Genomic DNA, 23950 nt, shown 5'->3' on the forward strand with positions numbered 1-23950 from the left:
ATGATAAGTTATCTGAGCATGTTTTCATTTCACAAATGAAAGAATGGGAAATTAATTTAACTAAGAAAAAAATTTCATAAAAATATTAAAATGGAATAATATTCAATACCCAACAAAAATAATAAGAAATCCAATTAACACATATGGTGAAAAAATATAGCATCGAACTTTACAGGTCATCGTTACAAAGACAAACGAAACTTAAAACGATTCGGTGATTCTGTGCCCAATTTCTCTATTTTTGGAAAAAAAATTTGCCTTCACAATTTTATATGTTTTTACTATTCTTTTCCTGACGTAATGTTTTAAAAGTTGCATCCGTGGTTTTCCATCGACCCAAACTGATTGAAAAACAGAGTTTTTCTTTTTTGGTTAGCTTTGTGGTCTTTCCGCACTGTAAGGAATAACTAGTATCTATATGTGCACCGTGTTCCGTTCGTACCGCTCGAAGGCGATATGAAACGACTATTTCAACTCTTGCGTAAAGTTTGTAGTATATCCAAATAATTGAAGGCGGCTTTTGTTTTGACTGGTCCTCAATATTCACGAGACGGCCTCACGATTCCTCTTGGGATGTTTCGGCTTGGCAACGAAGGAGCTGACGTGAAAGCCGGTCGGTGACTGGTGAGTGGTGTGGTGAGTGTTTTGCATTCGGAAGTAGAGTCGCCCTGTGTTTCCAGGTGCATCTGCTCATAAATCCTTTGTTTTTGCCTTCCGTGTGTCGTCACAGATGTTTCACCGGGGCCGCAGCACAGAATAACTTCGAGTTCTCCACTTTATCCCCTCATCTTTCCCGACCCCCCTCCCTCCCCCCCGCGACCGCCCCCTCCTTCGACAACAGCCCTTTGTCCCTCAGTGCCCCTCCTGACTTTAAAATGAAACCGGGCTCCCATGAAAACCTGTATACACGCGTTTTGTAAGCTCAACATTTAGGGTTTGGAGCCGTGAACAATATGTTCACGCCTCTGTGAAAGCTCTCGTTGTTATTAAACTTCTAGCACCTAGTGTAACCTCTCTCGCCTAGCTTGGCGCAGACACAAAGCGTTTTTTTCTTTCCTCTTTTTCCTGAAAAAAAAGCAAAAAAACAACAGGATCTATTCAAACAATAAAGGAAATGTGCAACAAGAACGCTTAGTCTTGAGGTGATCCTCTTATGTCATCCTAGATAAAAGCAGCAGAAAAAGATCAGTCGGCCGACATAACACTTTTATAAACTTTCTGGAGCGTGACCATCAAAAATATGTTAGGCAGCTGCGTAAAAGTATTGAATGAGTTATTGAACGTGAACTAGCCAATAGCGCTTTGAAACCCCTTGATATACAATTTCTCTGTCTGATTGCTGCATGTTAGGTTGAATGTTTGAGAACAAAAATGTCACGAGACGAAATGTTACTACGCCAAATTGATATTCAAAATACTGCACCCATGATCAGTGCAACTCAGAGGCGGATCCAGTAATTTGGCAAAACCGGCTTTCCTCCATTTAAATCTACGCTAAATGATCGATTATTGTCGGAGCACTTGGCCCCTCTAAGAATCGATACATTTCCATAGGTTTAAATGGAGAGAAGGCAATGTTGCCGATTTGTTGGATCCGCCAATGGTGCAACTTCTCAGTGAGTGAAAAAAGAGAGCGATTAAAGCGAGTAGAAAAGAGAACGAACAAGTGTACGGTAACTAATGTCTACACCAGGGAGACACATGCACGCGGAATCGAAAGCTACGAAAGAATCAGTTCGCAGAATTAAGGAAGATAGTACTCAAAACACTTCACATTTCCGAGAATTCCCGGAAAACTTTGACAAGAAACGCAAAAAGCGTAGCCGCTCTGACGTAAGAGAGTAAGTCAATTTCCACACAGGCCCCGTTTCACATATAAATCCATGTTTTCTGCGGCTCGTATGGAAATAGAGATGCGCCCATATGTGAGAGGAACAACGATATGTATGTTTATAGACATATATACATGATAATTATGCACACTTTGAAAAGATACCAAGAATTTCCTTTTTCTCTTTCTCATTTTCCAGGAAACTTTTATTTCGGGTCTCAACTCGTTTAATATCTCCGTTGGCAAGAAAATTAGGCACAGTTCTGCACGCACAAGAGAGTTCGTTATTTACCGCACGAAGAAATCTAACTCCATCCCAAGGTTGTAAAATTAATGCAAACTATTCGTTTTTCAACTAAAAAGTACCTATGCAGCTTTTATCCAAAAAAATTCTGATTTTTGCACGAGTTCAGAGGGGAAATCAGAAGATAAGAAATTCAATAAGAAACGTACCAGATTGTCCTGGTGACAATGTGATTTTACAATGAAAATTTGGCAACACTGAAATATAGTTACGTTCTTTCGTGACGAAAACGACGAGTTCATACGAGGCTAAGACGAAAGCCTCATCTCTCGGGTAGAAAGTTGCACTACTTTGAAGTTCACGAGAGCGTTCCAAGTTGAAAGAAGCCATGGAAGCTGCGCAAAAAAAAATACCCTTGCCGATAGTTGAGTGTCAAAAATAAACCGGAGGGTAAGGGATACAGAAGTCAGGCGTTGAGGGGTGTCGGAGAAGGGGGGGGTGGAGGATAGACGCCAGAGCTGGAGTGAAAATAAATCATACAACGACAAAGAAAACAGCTCGCAAATAAGTACAATGTTTAACGCTTACAACAGGCTTGTCTCAAAAAACACCCGGCGCCCGGGCGTGTATGCACACATGTATACACCGGCGTTGCGGCGCGGGAGTGTGCGTTCACTACATGAAAAGGCGTTCTCCGAGTTCTTTTCAAGAGTCGACAGCGTCTTGTCAAGCATCCGACGATTCATTGTGCACGTAAGCTTATTCAAATGACACTTTTTGTTCCAATGCCCTATATTTCACTCCCTCTCATGACAACTTTTCGCCATTTGCCCGTCAACGATTCTTTTCCCCGTCTCGCAATTTCCGCGCCCCCCTCCCCCTCCCGCCCCTGATTCGCCTCTCGAGCGTCTCCAGTCAATCCCTGACGAGTTCGCACGACATCAGCTGTCAGCCGAGAGCTGTCTCTTTTTATTTCAGCATCCCAACTCCTCTCGATGCCTAAAAAGTCTTCCCAACTGCATTTCATTATTTCCACCTGCAACGGCCCCACCAAGGGAGACGTGTAGAAAACGTGGAGGGTCCCACGGGTCCTAGACCCTCCTACCCCCTCTATTTTCTGAAACTCGGCATTTCCCCCGAAAAATATTGTTTTTTTTCTGTATACACGAGAATTTATACCTTCAAAATTGTCATGAAAAATGTATGGTTCTCCGCCCACTATTTGTGATTCTCGGGCTGACAATCCATTTTGCAGAATCGATAGATATGCCATGATAGGGAAAAGAGCAGTAAGTGCATGCTGGGATGAACCTCGAGACCCATAAAAGCATGTGCTAACCATGGCTCATACAGAAATGCACTTACTGCTCTCTTCGCTATCACGGCAGCTATCTGAATTGGACAGGAAGAACAGATTTGATTCAAAGATCGACTCCAAAGAATTGATCTTTTGAAAGATCGATCCAACGATTCCGATCTTTCGGAACACCAGTCCACGATTCCGCTATATCCTGCCGAATTGAAATTTTAAAAATAGCGGATCAAGTATGCCAAAATTGTTATGTGGGCGTATTTCTGCTAAACGGAACTAAAGACGTGTGGGAAAGATGCGGTTTGCTCGTGGTGAGCTGCATAAAACACAACGTAAAAGTGGGCGTGATTCCTTTTGCGATTTTGCGTAAATAGAAAAGCGGGATTTTACATTAAATCAAGAGGAACGAAGAAAAACGATCATACTGACTATACGCATACTTCACAGCGGCGAGGCGTGAATGATCGATTATATTATCAACTAGTCGTGATTAGCTCGCTTTGCGAGCTGACACGTCTAGCCGGGGAATGCCCCTGGACCCCAGTTCTACGCTTCGCGACGAACTTGCGACTCGCTCCGCGAGCCGCCACCGCCCCGCACAGTTTTTAACATTGATGAGGAGACAACATCTATGTCTTAATCTTCTTTTTCACCAAGTTTTACAGAAATTGATGTTCTAGGAGTCCGGACCGCGTTTCCATGCGGGGGCCGCCATCTTGGATTTGGAAATGTTGAAAATCTGACCAAAAATGCGAGTTTTCCGTCGAAATACACCTCTTAATACCGAATTTCACAAAAAGCGATGGATCGGAAGCCGAGATAACAATTTAGACCACGTTCGCCATTTTTGATTCTTGAATTTTGAAAATCGGACCTAAAATTCTAATTTTACGTCGAAATACACCTCCTAATACCGAATTTCACAAAAATCGATGGATCGGAAGCCAAGATAGCAATTTAGACCACGTTCGTCATCATGGATTTTTGAATTTTGAAAATCGGACCTTAAATTCTAATTTCGGGTCGAAATATACCCCCTAATACCGAATTTCACAAAAATCAATCGATATCAGGAAGCGATATAGCATTTTAGGCCACGGCCGCCATCTTGGATTTTGAAATTTTGAAAATCTAACCAAAAATTCGAGTTCCCCGTCGAAAAGTACCCCTGGATACCGAGTTTCACGAAAATCGATAGAACAGGAGTCGACTTAGCATTTTAGGCCACGGCCGCCATCTTGGATTTGGAAATTTTGAAAATCTGACCAAAAATTCGAGTTTCTCGTCGAAAAATACCTGTGTATACCGAGTTTCACGAAAATCGATCAAACAGGAGCCGACTTAGCATTTTAGGCCACGGCCGCCATCTTGGATTTTGAGATTTTGAAAATCCGACCAAAAATTCGAGATCCCCGTTGAAAAATACCCCCACTTACCAATTTCCTCAAAAATCCGTTGAAAAATACCGCCTAAAACCTTATATTTCGTCTATAAGGCAGTGACGTCACGCAACAGGATTGAACCTGTTCGGCGCGATGCGCGTAAACAACCGCGTATCTCCAATGTAATACTATATGGAGAAACAACTTTTCGCTCTTGCGGGCATCCGAGGCAGCGGATTTGAATGGGAATAATTTTAATCAACTCCTCATTACAATAGCTAAGCGTGTACCAATTTTAAAGGAAATCGCCTCGGCCATTTTTATCTAGGGGGGGCAGAGTGAGTGGGAACAGCAGCTTTATATAGAGTAATATTTCCCCATTTGAAGCTATGGCAAGGAATCGATTATTAAGGTGTTCATTGCGAACAACCTGTTTATCGATCCTATTCCATAGGTTTAAGTGGCAGATCAATCGATAAAAGCTCGCCACGCCACTGATACTTCACTGTGTGCGGCACTCGAGCCCTGCGCATACAAGAGCGTTGTGGGCAGGGCTAAGAAAAGGGTAAATAAATAAAGTGCCTCGATCTACCGAATAACTTCCAGTTACTTTGAAAAACACCTTCGCTAACCAAATCAAAACATTAGTTGTAAAATTTTCTCGGAAAAATTCACAATTTTCCTTGCAAACTGGTAACCGTGTCGAAAAAAATCTTCACTCCCCCGCTACCCTATCCTTTTGTTCGGCTAGGAATGCTCTTCTTAAGAGGGCAAACTTCAATTTCCTATGTCCTCCTCTCCCGAGAATATTCACCTTTGGTGGAGGAAAAATAAAATAAAAAAGTTTCCTCGATTGAGCCGCTTGTGAGCGGGGTGACTAAAATTGGAGCAGAGACTCGCTTCGCGGACCAAACGGGTTGGCATTGTTAGGTTCCAGAAAGAGAGACTTTTAAAAGAGAAGGACTCACATGGTAAGTGTCAGCACGCGAAACAGTTTCAAATTATTTTTCTCTCTACGTTAACGACAGTTATCGAAAGAAAATATCCGAGACATCGTTGGCCCAATCCAAAAAATAGGTGTCTCCCATTGTAACGTTGCAGATCTTCACAGAATGTTCCATTTTTTCATGAAAAACGAATGAAAAGTTTTCCTTCAGATCTTCGGGCAAATATCAACAAATAAAAAAGAAGGGAGAAACTAAAGTTCATAGGTGATTTTCCTACTTGGAGGTTGAGAGAGCCAAAGGAAGAGTTAAATCTTTCTTTCCAGGAAAACCTGCATTACTGGATAGGGAGGGGATAAAAAATCCGATTTTTAGCGTTGCGTATTTTACGAACAAGGTAGTTCATAGAATACGTAACACTGAAAATCGAATTTTTTATTCCCCCTATCCCCTCGTGGTACATCCCTAACGCACGTCTGCACCGTCTGAGCAAATTACGTAACGCTGTCTTCGCCCCCTTATCCCTCAAATTAGCGTTTTATGATGAATTTGAATTGAAAATCGCCACTTCGCTTTGATTAATTAGGTCAGAATTTCTAAGGGCCTGCAATACACGCCCTTTCTCGAGTTCTATGACGCAGTCCTGAGCGCCTCCTCCCCCTGTCACGAACCCATAACGCAGACTCAGACAACCCTACCCCATGTGCGTTACTTATCCTCAGAGCGAAAGCTCGATCAGGAAAGTATGACCCCTCAAGTTCGATGTCGCATTACGATGCGGCATAATACACATACTGCCGCGCTAAGTGAAAACGGCGTATGAGCATTCGAGTAACGCCAAATTTCCTCTCAGAAAATATTTATTTTTTGAAAAAATCATGAATACTTTCTTTACAATCTTCAGAAATTTTAGATCGAATTACAACCGAAATCCTTTCAAAATTCGGAAGAGAAATATATGAAAATTTTCCTGGAAATTCGTGATTTTTAAAAAAATTTTTGATCGCTTGATGGCTCATAAGACGTTCTTCCTGATTGCCGTATAAAAGTCTCCAATGGACCACTAGACAAGGTACGAATTTCAGCATTCTGGTACATGATTCTTAACCAAAATTTCACGTAGAATAAGATGCGCATAACGAAAATGACCGAAATCAACTCCTAACTAAGATATTTAATGATTATTGATGCGTGAATTCAAACCACCCGCTCATGAAAACTCAATGCTCTGCGTGATTCATATCGCGCGCTAAACGTTATCATGACAGTCTCTGCGATATAAAAATCTGGCAACCTCAATCTTGACGCTTTGGTTCAGCTGTAGCAAATTGCTTATAGTTTGAACAACACATGATGGGAAATGAACATTGCGCGATTTGACTCACGTAGAGCTTTGAGTTTCTTGTGAGCGGGCAGTTCAAATCCCGACTAACCGATGTGACATAAAAACGTTAATATTTTTGTTTGGAGTTTGTTTCATTAGTTTTCGTTGCGCAAATCGTGCTCTACGTGAAATTCTGGTTAAGAAACATGTATCAGAATGCTTGAATTCATACCTTGTCTAGTGGTCCATTAAATAAAAAAAGTTAGGAAAACGACATATGAGCATTCGAATGTTGCCAAATTTCCTATCAGAAAATATTTATTTTGCAAAAAATTATGATAGTTTTCTTTACGATCTTCAGACATTTTAAATCAAATTACAAACGAAATCCTTTCAAAAGTCGGAGGAGAAATATTCGTAAATTTTCCTGAAAATTCATGATTTCTTAAGAACAGTTGGCAACGCCTGTGGCTCATACGGGGTTCCTCCCCAGCACGGCAGTATTGTGATTGCCGTATAAAAATCTCCAATTAAATGAAATAAGATGGGAGACGAAAGCCATGTGACAGGCTCCACTCCCGATTCATCTCTCGCTGGAGGTACCCTCGACTCAGGAACGGAAAAAGACAGAAAAGAAGGAGGGATGAAAACCGGGGACGAAATGGGGACGTCTGGGGTCGCGGGAGTAAGCTCGCGAGATGTAGGGGGTGGCGGGTGGGCGGGCGGGCGATTCAAAACAATAGTCATTGCCAAATGATGCGTGCTCGCATCTCGACGATGCATCTTCCGCTGATGAGCTCAACAGACAGAAACAGGGTAAGTCTAACGGACCGCTAAGCAACTTCATCAGAAATCAATTTTGAGTTTCGCTCTTTGCACCGTCCGCTCCCGGTGCCTGTCCATGACCTGCCTTAAACCGTTTTCTACCCCTTTTCGCTATCTCTGCTTCTGCCTCTTGCTGTCTCTTCCCGTCCACTTATCTTCGACTCCGGTCTATGTCACCGTCTACCACTGCAAACTGTCCAATATGACTGGATTTTTAAACGAAAAAATTTACTGCGGGCTGATTATTGAGATTGATAGACAATGTAATAGACAAAGAAGACATAGGGAGTTTGGAGCTATCCTAATGGTTAAAGTGGGTGAGTCCTATAGACTAAGGGAGAAAATGATGGACTAACTATCGGGTCCCTCGTGGGTTGCCTCGTGGGTTGTTAGTCTGTTGCCTACCTCCTTTGTCTAATGCAACCACCCGCTTCCACCAATAGGATCGCTCCAAATATCTTTTTTCTTCTTTGTCTATAGCTTTGTCAATCAATTTCAATAATCGGCCCGCTGATCAATGTACATATCGTCACTATCCGCCCAAAGTATCACAAGCACCATGCGACGTTTCAAAATTTCCGCCGCTATTTTGTTTTTTTGCAGAGAAATTGTTCGACGAAGCTGTCCGAAAATTTCACTTAGTTTTCTTTGTGCTGCCAATGAAATTCAGTGAAATTTTCAAACGGATTCAACAAATAATTTCTCTGTAAAAAAATAAAATGGCGGCAGAAATTTTGAAACTTCGCATGGCGCTTGTGATAATGTGATACTTAGGTCGTAAGATGACGATATCAAAATGTACTGATTGTGAGTCTACGGTGAGTAAAAAACGATCGATCACATGGACTGTAAACGTTCATACCTGGTGGGTTAATCATGTTCAGTACTCGTACTGGTCTTATGGAGATCAAGAGAGAGGATCAACTGACTAGGTATACATCAAAAATCGCATAAAACGCCAAAAAGGGTTGAAATATTGCTTTTAAGATCAGATGAGGTTAGACTAGGCTAGGTTCGGTCAGATTTTGTTAGTTTCCTTGCTACTTGATCATATCAACGTGGTATATGTATACGAGTGTATAAATGCTCGGTATCCTATATGTATATTTCCATGCCAAGGAGAAGTGTCTTATGAACATTCGAGCGCTGCCAAATTTCTTCAAAATGTTTATTCTCAAGGAGAATTAAGAATATTTTTCTTGGAATTATCAGCTCTGCCTGCAAATAAAATTCTCGTAAAAATATAGGGGAAAATCCTCACAGATTTCCGTGAAAATTCGTATTGTAATAGAGGGTATTTGGCAACGCCAGGAGGCTCATATGACGTTCTACCTTACCCGACCGATAACATCCGATATAAGTAAATAAGTTTTGCTTCTGGAAACCGTATCTCAGTTCTCATTTCCGTATCTCCTGTTCATACAACCGAACTTTTCCCATTATTGTTCGGTTTGGCTTCAAAGCTCGGTTGCGTATGACCGAGGATACTATTTTTGGAATCAAAATCGAGAGTACAATTACATGAACCAAATAACACGGCAGATATAAAGCCACGCACTTACGGTTCATATGACAGAACTTTTTTTGTCAGTTTCCTTGAGGGTTTCTTTAGAGAGCGAATATTACAAAACTATAGCGAGGCTTACCGAAAATTTGCTCATCATGTAGCAAGGAGGAAGTATTGAAACTATACACTGCAATTTCGTACCTGCAAAAAGAAAAAGAAACCACGATAAGTAAATTCTGTAAGATGAAAACCCTGAAATGCATTACATAAGATTTTCCCCAGTCGCGCTGTACGAACCATCGAAAAAAAGTCTGTTGGTGTGACTTCTGGACTGTCTGACCACACATTATTATGCCTCTCAGTAAATCTTATAGAACTCAGCACTAGAAGTCTGTAGACCTTCTTAGAATTCTACTGAATAACCTGCATTCGTGGTATTTTTTCGCTAAAGCACTGCGTTACCAAGCTCTTCATCGAAACTCTTTTCCTTCCACGGGATGTTATCAGATTGATCGCGGTGCGGTTTAACTTGGGAAAACAATAATGGTCAGAATGAATCGAGCGGGCGCAAGAGCATAGCTCAAAAGTTGACTAGAGTGTTGGGAGAGTGACCGAAAGTTGAAAAATAAATAAAAGTTCCCATTTTCTGCGGCTCTATGGCACTCTCAGAAGTTTGCGTCGACGGAGGGACTCTAGCCGTGAGAGACGTGGATAACAGCGGTTTCGACTACACTCGGATAAGTCGTTAAAAGTTTGCGTAGCGATGCACTTCGGGTCATCTTCGTCAAAACATTGAATCGTTAATAGCTTACCAACCGCAGAAGTCGAGCTTGGGACAAACTGCAACGAGGATTTTGTTTTCCTTACTTTTCCCCGACAAGTTTCACTGTAAAAATGTTATATTGTATCAGGCGAAGTTCAATAGTGTATCCATGGATATTTGCACAAATAAAAAATTCTGTTCAGCTAGGCATTTGCTGATTCTTTTCATTTTTTTTCTTTCTTTTCACTATTAAGGTGATTTAATGGACGCCATATTTAGTGTCAGAACGGCATGCGATATATCGCATCAATTGGTTTCATTTTTTCAGCTACTGGTCATTTTCTCCAATTTTGAGATCGCAATTCTGTCGTCAGGAGACTAAAGCACTCACTTATCAATTTTAACAAAGAAATTCAACGTAATAAAGGCTTGTTTTTTTTTTAGAGAGAAAATATCACATTCGAGTGCTGTTTCGATATCAGTATCGAATGCGATGTTTTCTCTCTAAAAAAAACCACGCCTTTATTACGTTGAATTTCTTTGTTAAAATTGGTAAGTGAGTGCTTTAGTCTCCTGACAACAGAATTGCGATCTCAAAATTGGAGAAGAATGACGAGTAGCAGGAAAAAATGGAACCAATTGATGCGATATAGCGCATGCCGTTCTGACACAAAATATGGCGTCCACTGAATCATGAATCACGTCCATCAGAATCTAGCTTAAATCAAGAACCAAACCTCTTAATTTAAGCGGATTTCGTTTTGATTCAAGCAAAAATCCGATTGAATCAAGAGTATTTTTTCTTGTCTATGTTTTCAAGAGTCTGGACTCTAGATCCAATGTGTTTTTTTTCCCCAGTGTTCCTTTTTCCTACTGTGTACACAGGAATTGTTCATCCCGGTTTTGGCAGCTACGTGGTTCAGTGGTAACTGTTGAAGGATTGCAGATGGATTCACTTAAAAAAAATCATTCTTATATTAAGTATGGAGGGAGGAAGAGTGGGGTGGGAAGGAAAGCCAGAAAAAAATCTACTCAACGGAAATCTAGCGTTGGGGGAAGTTTGATCGGAACTGGAAGGAGCTGAAAATATGAGGATTTTCCAGGCAGAGTCGCACAAGAGCCTTGCGGGTGTGTATCGATGCATTGACTAAGTTTCAGAATTCTATGCCGAGGCAGAAACTTAACTTTTCCAAGTCACGTCGGGGGTCGGGGGTTGGACGGGTGCAGTACGCTGCACATGCGCTCAGAGGCACGATCTTATCATAAATTTTTAACTCGCACACACTCGCACCGAAAACATGTCCGCGGAAATCAGCCCGGAGTTTATTATCAGTAACAAATTGCTCGAGTGGAAAAAAAGCTGCAAATAACAAAGATTAAATGTCATATTTCATGGCAGATAAACAGATAACTCGCACACAGTCCGGAGCAGGGACAAAGTAAAAAAGTCAAAAAGAAAAAAAAGGGGGGGAAAATGGATACGTCGCCGCGTCGGAGGGAAAACTGTTAACAAAAGCACATCCATCCTTCCGCGCGCAACTTCGAAAGCAGAAAAATATGGATCTATTTTTGTCACTTTTCGAGTAAGGACGGAGGTGGAAACTTTTCCGATTGTTTTTTGAACGTTTCCTTTTTTCCCTCGCTTGAGATAGCGCGACAAATGTTTTCTCGTTTTTTGAAGAGACGAGATTTATGAGTTTGTTTCTGATGATAAAAATTAGCAGAGCCGGTGTGCGATATCGACACTCGTGTGTCGCGGCGCAGACACCCCCGCACGCGCAAGCTCGCGTCCGGTGACCCGAGCTCGAGGTTGCTAGATTGCGTGCAAAAACGTGGACGTTTTACGTTGAAATAAATGGAGGAAGGGTACTAAATTTTCAGCTCAATCTTGCAACAATCACGGAGAAAAAAGGAACAGCGTTGTGAACATGTTGCCGGCTGTGTCCGGTAAGAATGCGTTAGAGCACATCTAAGGTGGTGTGAACATCTGGGGATGGATGCGTATAAGGCATGGGCCGAATTTTTTGCTCTGTCCCAACGACATGTGCGGAACTGTGCTGAACCTTGTTACGCCCGACGAAAAAATTGCGGCAACCACTGTTGCGCCTCGGTCTAGCGCATGCGCATAGACGCCGGGGTGTGTACGTGCACTTCCGAACAGCGCCGCGGCACCAAGGTCGACAAAAATGCTGAGTAACGGTTTTGAGTTTGCGCGAATCTGGTGTCGTTTCTCGTTTGGTCGTTTCTAATCTCTTTATCTGTGTGTGTGCTTGCGGTTTGATTCGGAGTCGTATGAAACTGTGTTTTTTGACCCACTGATTTTCCATCAACATAAATAATCTACTCGGGAGGAATAAAGTGAGCTTGAAAGATTCAAAGCTTTTGTGTGCGGTGTGCCAGCTGTGCCTATGATCTCTCCAAGTTTTATCGCGTTTCAGTTCAGCATTTTGTCTTGACCCAGTGAATTTTCAGTGAGTTCTTTCTTCTTTTCCCACAAATTCTAATTAGTCTTCTACTCATTCATACATATATTTAATATTGTACATGCAATGTCTCAGCACATGTTATGTTGAAAGGTACGTTTTGCTTGCTCATTTAAACAAAATATACCTTCCAATCAAAGTTTGTGCTGTATTTTTATCTGCCTGATTCTGCATTCTTATTGTGTGAGATGAAAAATAGAATTTGGATATCTTAGTGCTTCCTCCTTTCGTGCCTTGTTCTACCGATAAGTTCCGCTGTGAAATATACTAGTTACTTGCATTGATAATTTGATACAAAGAAACAACTCATTTATTTTTTTGAATTGAGTCCTGATTATAAATGAAGCCTTTACACAATACCTGCTAAGCATAAATTTAAGCCGCTTTAAGCAGTTTCAGTTAAAAGTAGGTTCCTGTGTCTCATTATCTCATTTCAGTGAATAAGATTTAAAATGCGCATAACCTCAAATACTCAGTGACGGTTTTCGAGGTAGGTATCCTAATTCACAAGAATCAGTGATGTCTCCGTAAAGTGGAAATCATTGCAATGGTTTGGTTTTGTGAAATGGAATTCTTGTCAGAAGATTTCAAATGCCCATGCCCTGAATAGTGTCTCAGTCCACAAGATTTCTCAACATAATTATGACCTCCTTAGGCCTGCATTATCCTGTTTCGGTGAGTTCCTTCATCTTTCATGTCTCCTTTCCAGTGATCTGCTTTTGCAGCATGCCTGTTTCTTCGACATTATCTTTTTTTTCACTTCTAGGTATCTAATTTTTTATCCCATTTCTCCTAGGTACTCGCTCCGTTCTATATTTTTGTTCCACTTTTCTATTTTTCCTCTGTGATTTTTCAGTTTTTTTAAAATAAAATACCTAGTAGAAGTTAACAAGGTCCTTCAAATGTCAAAATTTTCATGTTGATGAGCATGTTTTCCTCCTCATTATAACTTGTAACATGTAACACCAAAAACATTAGAGGAGAAAAATAAAATGGTGAAGAAATTTTAAGATTTTTTAAAGATTTAAAATGTGCTCAGGTTTTTTCTTTTGTTTTTTTTTTTCATCCTCACTGTTAACAAACGAATAGAATAAAGCAACCTCCCCCTCCTCAAGGGGTAAGGGCTGGGGGAGGGGGGTCGCCCCTCCCAATATAACGCCTCCGCCCCCTCCCCGCGCTGACCACAGGCAAAACTGTACGTAGGGGCATGAATTTCCGCATCTGGGTACATAGATTCCGCACCTGGGCGCATCCGCCGAAACTGTGCTAGGCACATCCGGATGGCTGCACTCAAGTGCAAAAGAAATGTTGGAGCAAAATCGCCGTCCGGGACCATGTGCTGGAGTCCATCTTCTGGTACTCAGCGCGGTTCCATTTTTCTCCGTGATGCCCGTGTTCTCTATTTATCTCCTCTTTATACTGCCGTGCTAAGAGAGAACTTGAGTACCTGTATACGGGAGAGTATTGCCATCTCAATCTTTTTACTACAGAAAAAGTGTGCCGCTCTCTGATTGGTTGGCTATGGAGCCCCAAAGTTGGCCCAATCTAAACAAACCCCAGCCCCTCCGCTCCTAGTTTAGCGAAGAAGTAAATGAACAAGATAGTGACAAAGTACTACAAAGTTCTAGGCGTGATTTTGAATGTGATAGAAATTTTTTCATATTCAACTTCTGAATTGTTCGGATCGAACTTTGATGGATATTTTTACCGAAAATTAATCTTTGAGTGTGATTATCATTCATTTCTCAGCCGATAATACGTCTTCCTCTGGGTCGGGTTTGTTTAAATTGGGCCAGTTTTGGAGCTTCATGATGGCCTTAAAATGATTAACCAATTAGAGAGCGGTACAGAGATGACAATACTTTCCCGTATATAGGTGCTCTATAGGAGAACACCGTATGAGCCTTCAGACGTTGCCAAATTACCTATCAAAAAATATGCAGTGTAAAAAAAAGTTATAAATATTTGTCCTTGAAATTGCCAGACTTTTCAGGTCAAATTACTAAAGAAATCCTCGGAAGAATTAGAGGGAGGACTATCACAAATTTTCCTGTAAATTCTTCTTTTGTCGAAGGCAATTTGGCAACGCCTGATGGCCCATACGACGTTCTTCCTTAGCACGGTAGTATACAAATCCGTAGCTTATCCCTTCGGCGCTCTTTAATGATAATATTTATGGATTCATACGATCTACCAACAGTGTTTTTTTGTACATTCGGTCATGGTCATCTTAAATGAGGGCTCCTTTTTGAGTGAGGATGCGTCGCTGACGTTCAATTCTCACGAAAAAATAGAAGAACCATAGAGACATGGATTACGTAGCATGGTGTCAACGATCATGGTGTCAACAAACAGTTTTTCTAAGTTTTTGTTGACACCATGATCATCCAAAAATAAAAAATTCTGACCCTCATGAAAAATGATCACGGTGTCAACGATCACGACGTCAACGAAACTTAAAACTCGCCTCAATAACACCTTTTAAATCTCAAGTCTTGTTTTTCTTGTGTTATTCACTCTAACCTAACCTAACCTAACCTAACCTAACCTAACCTAACCTAACCTAACCTAACCTAACCTAACCTTACCTGACCTAAACTGACCTAATCCAACTATACGTGACCCAGACCTCTCCTGTACACTTAATTTTTTAATTTTACTCACAAGGAAGATATTTTTCTGTTTGTTGACACCGTGATCGTTGACACCATGCTCAGGGCCCATTTTTGCGTTTTACTGCCTGATCACGACGTCAACAATCGTTGACTCCATGATCAGATTTTTGGTTTGTTGACATCATGATCGTTGCCACCATGCAACGTTACCGAGACATGCCGCCTAGTATCATCTAATGTTAACATATAAAATTAATGCAGTTTGTTAAGTTTTAGTTTTAAGCCACGTAGATAGATACAAGAAACACTTGTAGTAGTTACGATATATTTAAATAAAATTTCTTTTTTTTAAAAAAAAAAAAAAAAAAAAAAAAAAAAAAAAAAAAAAAAAAAAAAAAAGACATGCCGAGAATATTTATGATCTACGTAAATATCTACAGCGAAAATTGACAACATGAATGAACTCCCTGGGACCAGATGACATTTCGAATATCGCGCGATCCGAAGCCGTCAAACTATTTGCCTGCGGATCCAAGCCACTCATTAAGTTAAGTGCACTCTGTGTCAACATCGGGTCCCTGTAACCAACACCCCATCCCTCGTCCTCCTTCGGTACTCCGAGCTTCCTCGTGTAAGTCCTTTCGAAACTAGGGCTCCGAATAAGCCTTCAGACTCCGTAAGACGCCATCTGACGTCATCATTACGCACACAGCAGATCTTGAATTTGTCAATCCTCAGACTAACACGTTTTCACGGATTTTAAAATTCCCTGATTTCTTCCTGACTTTTCAGGGTTCATAAACACAAAATTCCCTGACCTTCCGATGTTTCCGTTCGGCATGATTTCCCATTACAATTCTTGATACGAAGCGAGATTGTGTCTCAGAAAATCGCGAAATTCTGGATTCGTGAAACTTAAAATTGAAAAAAGTACAGTTTTTCGCTCGGAAAAAAAATGCTGGGTATCGAAGGAAAATTCCGAGAATTTTCCGTATTGAAAAGTCTTCTGAACTTATCCATAAGTTTTTCCTGCTATTTAAGGAACTTGTTACCCTGACCTTACATCATATTCAACCTATGATGATTAAAGGTAGAGTCGCAAGTACGTCCGCAGGTAAAACTGACAAGTTGATCTGAATGGTCTGATTTTTCAATATAAATACAACTATTTGGATCTCTTGTGAATGTAGAATTTTATTAAGACGTCACTGCGCTGTTAATTGGACTGCATTTTGCAATTTGGGACTATAAATTCTGCCTCTTCTGGAAAAACACTCATGTGCGTAGAGAAACTAATGGCACATACGTTGTTTTTAAACCGGGGTAGAATTTATAGTTCTAAATTGCAAAATGTAGTCCAATTGATGATCGAATACCTGATTGCGTATTTAATTATTTCTTCGTTTGAGAACGTTAATGCTGGCGTCTAAGATGCTGCTGTCATTAGAATAATAATGATTAAGGTCTCTACAAAGATCTGCCATGAATGATGACACCTTCATAATTTCATGCTTAATATGTTTTTAAAATAGAAGTCAATTTTTTATAATCCGTAAGCAGTCAGCTCAGTCGAAATCAAGCGTATTGCAGAGGGTCAACGGCTCAACGGCCGCCTTCGCGTCGGTTTGACGAAGTGCACTTCGAGAGTGGCGCCTGTATTCACCTTTGTCGTTTTCAATGTTGCAAAAGAGGGTGATTTCACTCTTGTTATGAATGACATCAAATACACGAACACACACACACACACACACACCTTCAAATAAATCTATCAATTACACTACGAACAATAGGAAAATTAATCTGAGTGATTACAGGCAGCGTGCAATGATTTTACCTTCTGCGCCTGAATCAACGATTGAATTGATATTTGCCCACAGACAGGCCGCGGTTTTAAACATTGATCAATATGGTTTTATTGTTTCATTTACTGTTAACTTGTATGACATATTATTTCAATTTTTTTTTTTGCTGGGGCACAGTTCTATTTGTCCTTCAAAAACCGGTCATCATTAGTAAATATACAAAGATTTGTCAAATAAAAAAAAAATCAATTTTCTTCAGGAGATGAGAACCAGCTCCGTGCACATCTCTTGGGTCGTCGTCCAGGTAACATATTTTCCCCTACATATGAGTAGTTTGTTCATACAAAATTTCGCGAAATTCTCTACGTCCGTTCAGACAACTTACTTCGACCACATCGTAGCATCTCCGAGGACTGGCTCGCTGAACCACAATGCAATATCTTTCATGCCACATTGCCACAAAGAACCCTGATGCACTCGCTGAGCTACCGATCTTGAAAGGTAAAACCCACGATTGTTCTTCAAACTTGCATCATTATTCAACGGTGCCAAATCGTTTGTTATTTGGTACGCTTCGCCTCAGCCCTAGTATCAGTAGCAACCGGCAAAACTGGTTCGATGAAGAGATGAAGAAATGTAACAACATGAATACGTGCTACAAGAATGTGTCAATTATAATGAAAAACGATTTACTGTCTTCAAAGATTCAAAGAACCCTCCAAGATGATGTTTCTGATCGAAAGCTCGTGGCTTTTCATCAACCAAAAATTGACTCCTGGGTGCGAGATGCGAGACGACAACAACGCCTGTTAATTTTAGTGCTGCAACCTGCCCTGCGCTGCCGTCGCGTTGTTAAATTGAAAGATGATAAAACTTTGCTAGAATCTGTCGGTTTCTACCTGTCATGACAAAAATGTCACATTATGCGGCTGTCAAATGTTAATTTGCGACCAACTTCTCAACAACTTCGACGAGGGAAGGAGCCGACCCGTTGTCTTAAAATTTTATACCGATAAGATTGATAAGAAACTTTCTCAGTTTCGTTTAACTAAATTATTGGGGCATTGATAGAGTCATAAAATTCACATCGTATAGGTGTATGGTGAGTTCCTTTATTCCTACTGCAGCATCGTTAGGCAAATAATTACGATGTGTGCATTATAAGCAAAAAGAGGAAAATATTCTCGCTAGAAAAAAAGGGATAATGTTTAACAGGGGATAAGGTACACCAATACGATTGCAGACGAGTGCTTTCTCCGTGCAATAATTGGATCGCATTTAGCAAAATTGAACCAGCGCGATTGCAGTGTTTTCAAAATTGTGCAACTTCTTCTTTTCTTTAAAAAATAATAAATATATAATATACGTACACTATTAAAATTTACATAATTATTTCCCTTTAAAATTAACACATTTTGGGTGGGAAGAAAAAACCATTTGCTATTCTGGGAGATGTTTTAGAGAATTAGGAAGAGGAAACATTTTTACAACACTATAATCACGCTGGTTCCTTTTTGGTAAATGCAATTCAATGAGTAATATGAAGAAAATCAGTTTAAGGTGTTGTGAGATTGTCTTTTTTCCTTCTTTTTTCCCCTTCTTTTTTTTTAGAAATTTGGGTACGTTGAAGCCTTTTTACGCTCTTTCGCGAGGGCAAAGACGATTCATGGTAAATAGGACTATGTAAAATTGAATGATATCAAAAGGAATTATGATGCACCCAAATCCTGAGCAAATACTTCTCTTGATTGAATTTATTTTCACACAGTCCCTCGAGGCATTTCGTCCATGAAAACACAAAAATTTGAGTTTACATGGCATCCGGATTCTCAAGATTACGGCAGGTCTTGAGCTGTGAATCCTGCTCCCTACGAGACTCCGGAAATCTGAGCGCGGGAAAGCGACGTGACGGGCGAAAAAGTTTGAAACGAGGGTTTATTGATTGCTCTTTAGGCACGGAGCGACGTGAGTGAATAATAGATCAGACACAGCAGTGCATTTGCCGGATGACACCCTGCAAAGGGCGTCGCGGGAGGCGCGGGGAGGCGCGAGGCGGGCTGCGCAGACGCGGCGGGGGGGGGCGGTGCCGCTCCTCCGCATCCCTACTTAATTTGTAACGCGTCCACACTTGAAGAAGCAAGTGGGAAACGCTCAAAAACAGCCTAAAACACTTCATCCATGCCCCGGATTGCCCCGGCGGCGCACAGTGGAACCAGCTGATAGAAGAGGTCGGACATAAAATTTTTGGCTAAAATTTCAAAATTCAATGTTTATTTCGTCACGAATTCAAATTTAAGGGGTGTTTCTGAGAGAAAATTTCATGAAAAAACCAATGGAACCACCCTTAGAAATTTTGGTCCGATATTTTTGGAAAAATAAGCATTCGAAGTTGGCCAGATTTGGCGACTGGAACAAGCTAATAGAAGAGGTCGGACATGAAATCCGTGGCTAAAATTTCAAAATTCGATGTTTATTTAGCAACGAATTCAATTTCAATGGATGTTTTCTGAGAAAAAAATATTATGAAGAAACCAATGGAACCACTTTCAGATGTTTTCGTCTCATATTTTTGGAAATATATGAGGAAGAGGTCGGACATGAAATTCGTGGCTAAAATTTCAAATTTCGATGTTTATTTCATTATGAATTCAATTTCAATGGGTGTTTCTGAGAGGTAAATATTATGAAAAAACCAATGGAACTACTCTTAGACGTCTTTGTCTCATATTTTTGGAAATTTATAAGATAGAGGTCGGACATGAAATTTGTGGCTAAAATTTCAAATTTCGATGTTTATTTCGTCATTAATTCAATTTCAACGAGTGTTTCTGGGAGAAAATATTATGAAAAAACCAATGGAATCACTTTCAGACGTATTGGTCTCATATTTTCGGAAATATATAAGGAAGAGGTCGGACATGAAATTTGTGGCTGAAATTTCAAATTTCGATGTTTATTTCGGAACGAATTCAATTTCGATGGGTGTTTCTGAGAGAAAATATTATGAAAAAACCAATGGAACCACTTTCAGACGTTTTTGTCTCATATTTTTGGAAATATGTAAGGAGGAGGTCGGACATGAAATTTGTGGCTAAAATTTCAATTTTCGATGTTTATTTAGCAACGAATTCAATTTTAATGGATATTTCTGAGAGAAAATATTATGAAAAAACCTAAGAACCACTTTCAGACGTTTTTGTATCATATTTTTGGAAATATATAAGGAAGAGGTCGGACATGAAATTTGTGGCTAAAGTTTCAAATTTCGATGTTTATTTCGTCACAAATTCAATTCCAAGGGGTGTTTCTGAGAGAAAATTTCATGAAAAAAACCAATAGAGCCCCTCTTAAACACTTTTGTCTCATATTTTCGAAGAAATAAGCTTTCAAACTTTCGAGATTTTGTCCGACTCGTCCAACTGATTCGGTCCAGTGTGCGGCGCCCGGTCTCTTTCGCAACGGAATCGTGAGCTTAACTTTAGAGAGATGGGTCATTCGTATGCGCCTCCTCCCCCTCCCCCTCTCCCTCCCTGGCGCCCCTCCCGTCGGGAGCCGAGACGGGGAAACAAAGGCCCGTCTCGCGTCTGGCCTCTTGAGACTTAGCGCTCAAGTTCGACTCGAGGAGTCGGAGGCATCTCTGATCCCCGAAAGAAACTTCTCCGCATCAAGCGCTGGATTCATCCCCGAATCTCGCCTTAGCGCCCTCCTAACACCCCCCCCCCCCCCCTCAGTCATCCGAATGCTACCGCCACGCAAGAAAATTTTAAAACGTTCCTCATACTTAAGACCAGGCAGCGCACGATCGAGTCAATGGAGGGGGTCGGACAAAATTTGGAAACTTAAAAAGCTCATAACTCCGCTCATTCAAAATTTTGAGGTTTTAAAAGCGTTTCCATTGGTTTTCCTCGTGAATTTTTCGTCTGAAAGCACCCCGTAAAATTTAAATTGTGACGTATTATACATCAAAATTTACAGTTTTAGTTTAGAAGCTCATGTCAGACTTCTCCAATTGACTCGACCCCCTTTCTTTGAGCAGCACCTTCCCTTCAGGAAGACTCATATGGTTACGATTGTGGCTAAGTGAGCTTTAAGGAGGCCTCTTTCAAAGCATCAATAAAAGAGAACTACAGCTATGGTGAAAAATCCTTACAAGGAATCCAAATGAAACGTCACTATGCAAAATACAGAATACGAAGGAAAACATATGTGACGAGTTCCAAAATGTTAGCGAGAAATTCAAGTTTTCCGAAGCCAAACACTGCATAACCGATAGAAACACTGAAATTCGAACACTGACATCAGGATAGGGAGTTGTTCATTGTGCAATTGGAGTTTACATGGAAATTTGGAGAAGGAACATACAGCAGGAGTCTTAAATTTCTACCCTTCTTTTGGTCCATGCCCTAATTTCTTTGACCTGATGGAATTCCCTGTCGATGCATTTTTTAGATCTGTACTATACGCATCATGCCTCTTATCGAAAGTCGATGAAAACGAGATGTGAGTTGATTTTCCGCGGAAATTGGTAAGGGGGGGGAGGGAGAGGAGAGAGACAGCAGTCAGCTGTGGTGTGGAGGTCCGTAGCGCCGTACTGTGTAAAAACGTCGTAAGAGCATCTGAATGTTGTCAAATTTCCTCTCAGAAAATATTTATCTCAGGAAAAAGTTATGAATATTTTTCTTTTATATTTTCAGACTTTTTAGACCAAATCACGAACAAAATCCACCGAAAAATCGGAAGAGGGATATTCATAAATTCCCTGAAAATTCGTGGTTTGTCGGAGGAAATTCGACTACGCCTGTTGGCCCATACGGCGTTTTGCCTTAGCTCGGGAGCGTGGTGGATTGAACTCGTGAACTCGGAGCAAATTCGATATCGCGGTGGCGGCCCTTGAATCATGTTCGAGTATTGAACATCATTCCTTAAGTCTGAGAGGCCTCGAGAGGATGCCGAGTTCAGACAAAGCTCCCTTGTCCCTTCCTCCATCGCAACTTCTTTTGAGTTGAGACCCTGTCCCTGCGCGCCATTGTAGTCCCGTTCTCGGCGACGGATCCGTTCCTCGGCTCCGCAAGGTCCTTTTGTGACAAGTGTTATCATCGTGTTATGCGATTACGCCACTAGTCACTATTTTCTGCCTCGCTGGAGATTTCGCCTCCCGAATATAACCGCCAAGCCTCTGAAATCCGCTATTCGCCCAATCTCCGAACCACCGCCTGAACCTTTAAAAAGTGCCCAGTCGAATCGGAGTATTTAGCATGAACCGTCACGATATTGCCAATCTTTTCGGGTATAATATTTTTTGATAGAGCACTGAACATTTTTCTGTAGACAATTATTTGTAGAAGAAAAGGACAAATATCAGCTTCTCAATATACAATTCCGTAGGCCTAATCCTTTGCGTCAAAATTCAGCGCCAACCAATAATAATAAAAATATTTTATCGGGAGAAACGAGGCAACGTTGGACTGCGCATGCAGTCCACAACACAAGTGCTAAGGCACAACACAAGCCCCATTGTTCGATGCCGTGTGTTCGAATAATCGCGCCGAACGCGGTGCGGTCGGTATCAAATCATACTGGCGCCTGCAAGGCTGTGGGAATACTTCACGCATTGCGCCAAACAGTGCGGCTGGTGTCGGCCGCATATAAGCGGCTACAAGACTCCATGAATACTTCTCGCATTGCACCAAATGCAATGCGAGCGTTATTTGCGATAACTGTTTGTGGGATTACAAATAAAAATGGTGGCATTCCCCATATTATACGCCGGTCATACTGGTGACATACACTAATGTTGTACATGCTGTCATGCTAAGCTGAACAGCCGTAAGAACATTCGGGAAATGTCGAATTTTCCCCGGATGAAACATATATTTTCGAGAAAATGTATGCATATTTTTCCTTGAAATCTTCAGATATTTTAGATTAACTTGCGAACCAAGTCGCCTGAAACTTGTAAGGAAAAAATTCACAATTATCTCAGAAAATTAATTGTTTATTGAAAAAAATGTGGCAACGTTTAAAAGCTCGTACAGCATTCTTCCTTAGCACTGAATTATTGTAACGTGCATCTAGCGAGAGCCACCGAACGAATGAGTAAGCGCATCTGCACATGTCTGGGACTCAGAGTGTCGGGCTGATTATTGAAATTGACAGACAAACAGATAGACAAAGATAACAAAATGAAAATCAAGCGATCTTTTTGGTGAAAGCGGGTGGCTGCAATGGGCATAGGAGGTAAGTAATAGACTAAGTAACGGCAACCCACGAGAGACCCTTCAGTTAGTCCATCATTTTCTCCCGTAGTCTTTAACAACCACACGTTTCAAGCAATAGGATCGCTCCATATTCCCTATGTCTTCTTTGTCTATAGTTTTGTCCATCAATTTCAACAATGGAGATGTTGTATGTGTGAGGAATTGGCAATTTGACTGTTGATCTTACGCAAAAGTTCGGGAAAAACACGATGAGCCACTAGTTTTCTCTGAAATCAACTCCAAAAATCACAAAAAGCTCTCAAGTTGAGGCCAGAATGGAGGGAATATCCCACGCTATCCTGAGAGTCCACCTCTACATCAAGACAAACTCTCCATGCAAAGATAGGGAGCAAATACATTGACAGGGCTGCCACTTCATTTGGGGACTCCAAAACTGAAAACAAAACTGAAACTGTATTTGCTCCCTATCTTTGCATGGAGAGTTTGTCTTGATGTAGAGGTGGACTCTCAGGATAGCGTGGGATATCCCCTCCATTTTGCCCTCAACTTGAGAGCTTTTTTTGAGCTTGGTAGTTGATTTCAGAGAAAACCAGTGGCACCATCGTGTTTCTCGCGAACTTTTACATAAGAATCAACAGTCAAATCGCAAATTCCTCACACATGCAACATCTCCATTCCAATCGATGTTTGCAACAACGCT

At 41.0% G+C, this 23950-nt stretch overlaps 1 protein-coding gene across 3 annotated transcripts in view; it reads right to left on the bottom strand.

Annotated features, from left to right (window-relative positions):
* Window positions 1-23950, bottom strand: part of LOC109029680 (nephrin) — a 477751-nt gene that overhangs the window by 255438 nt on the left and 198363 nt on the right. The gene's annotated exons all lie outside the window — the stretch shown is intronic.

This window comes from Bemisia tabaci, chromosome 2 (assembly GCF_918797505.1).
Source record: "Bemisia tabaci chromosome 2, PGI_BMITA_v3".
In the NCBI taxonomy this organism is placed as follows: Eukaryota; Metazoa; Arthropoda; class Insecta; order Hemiptera; family Aleyrodidae; genus Bemisia; species Bemisia tabaci.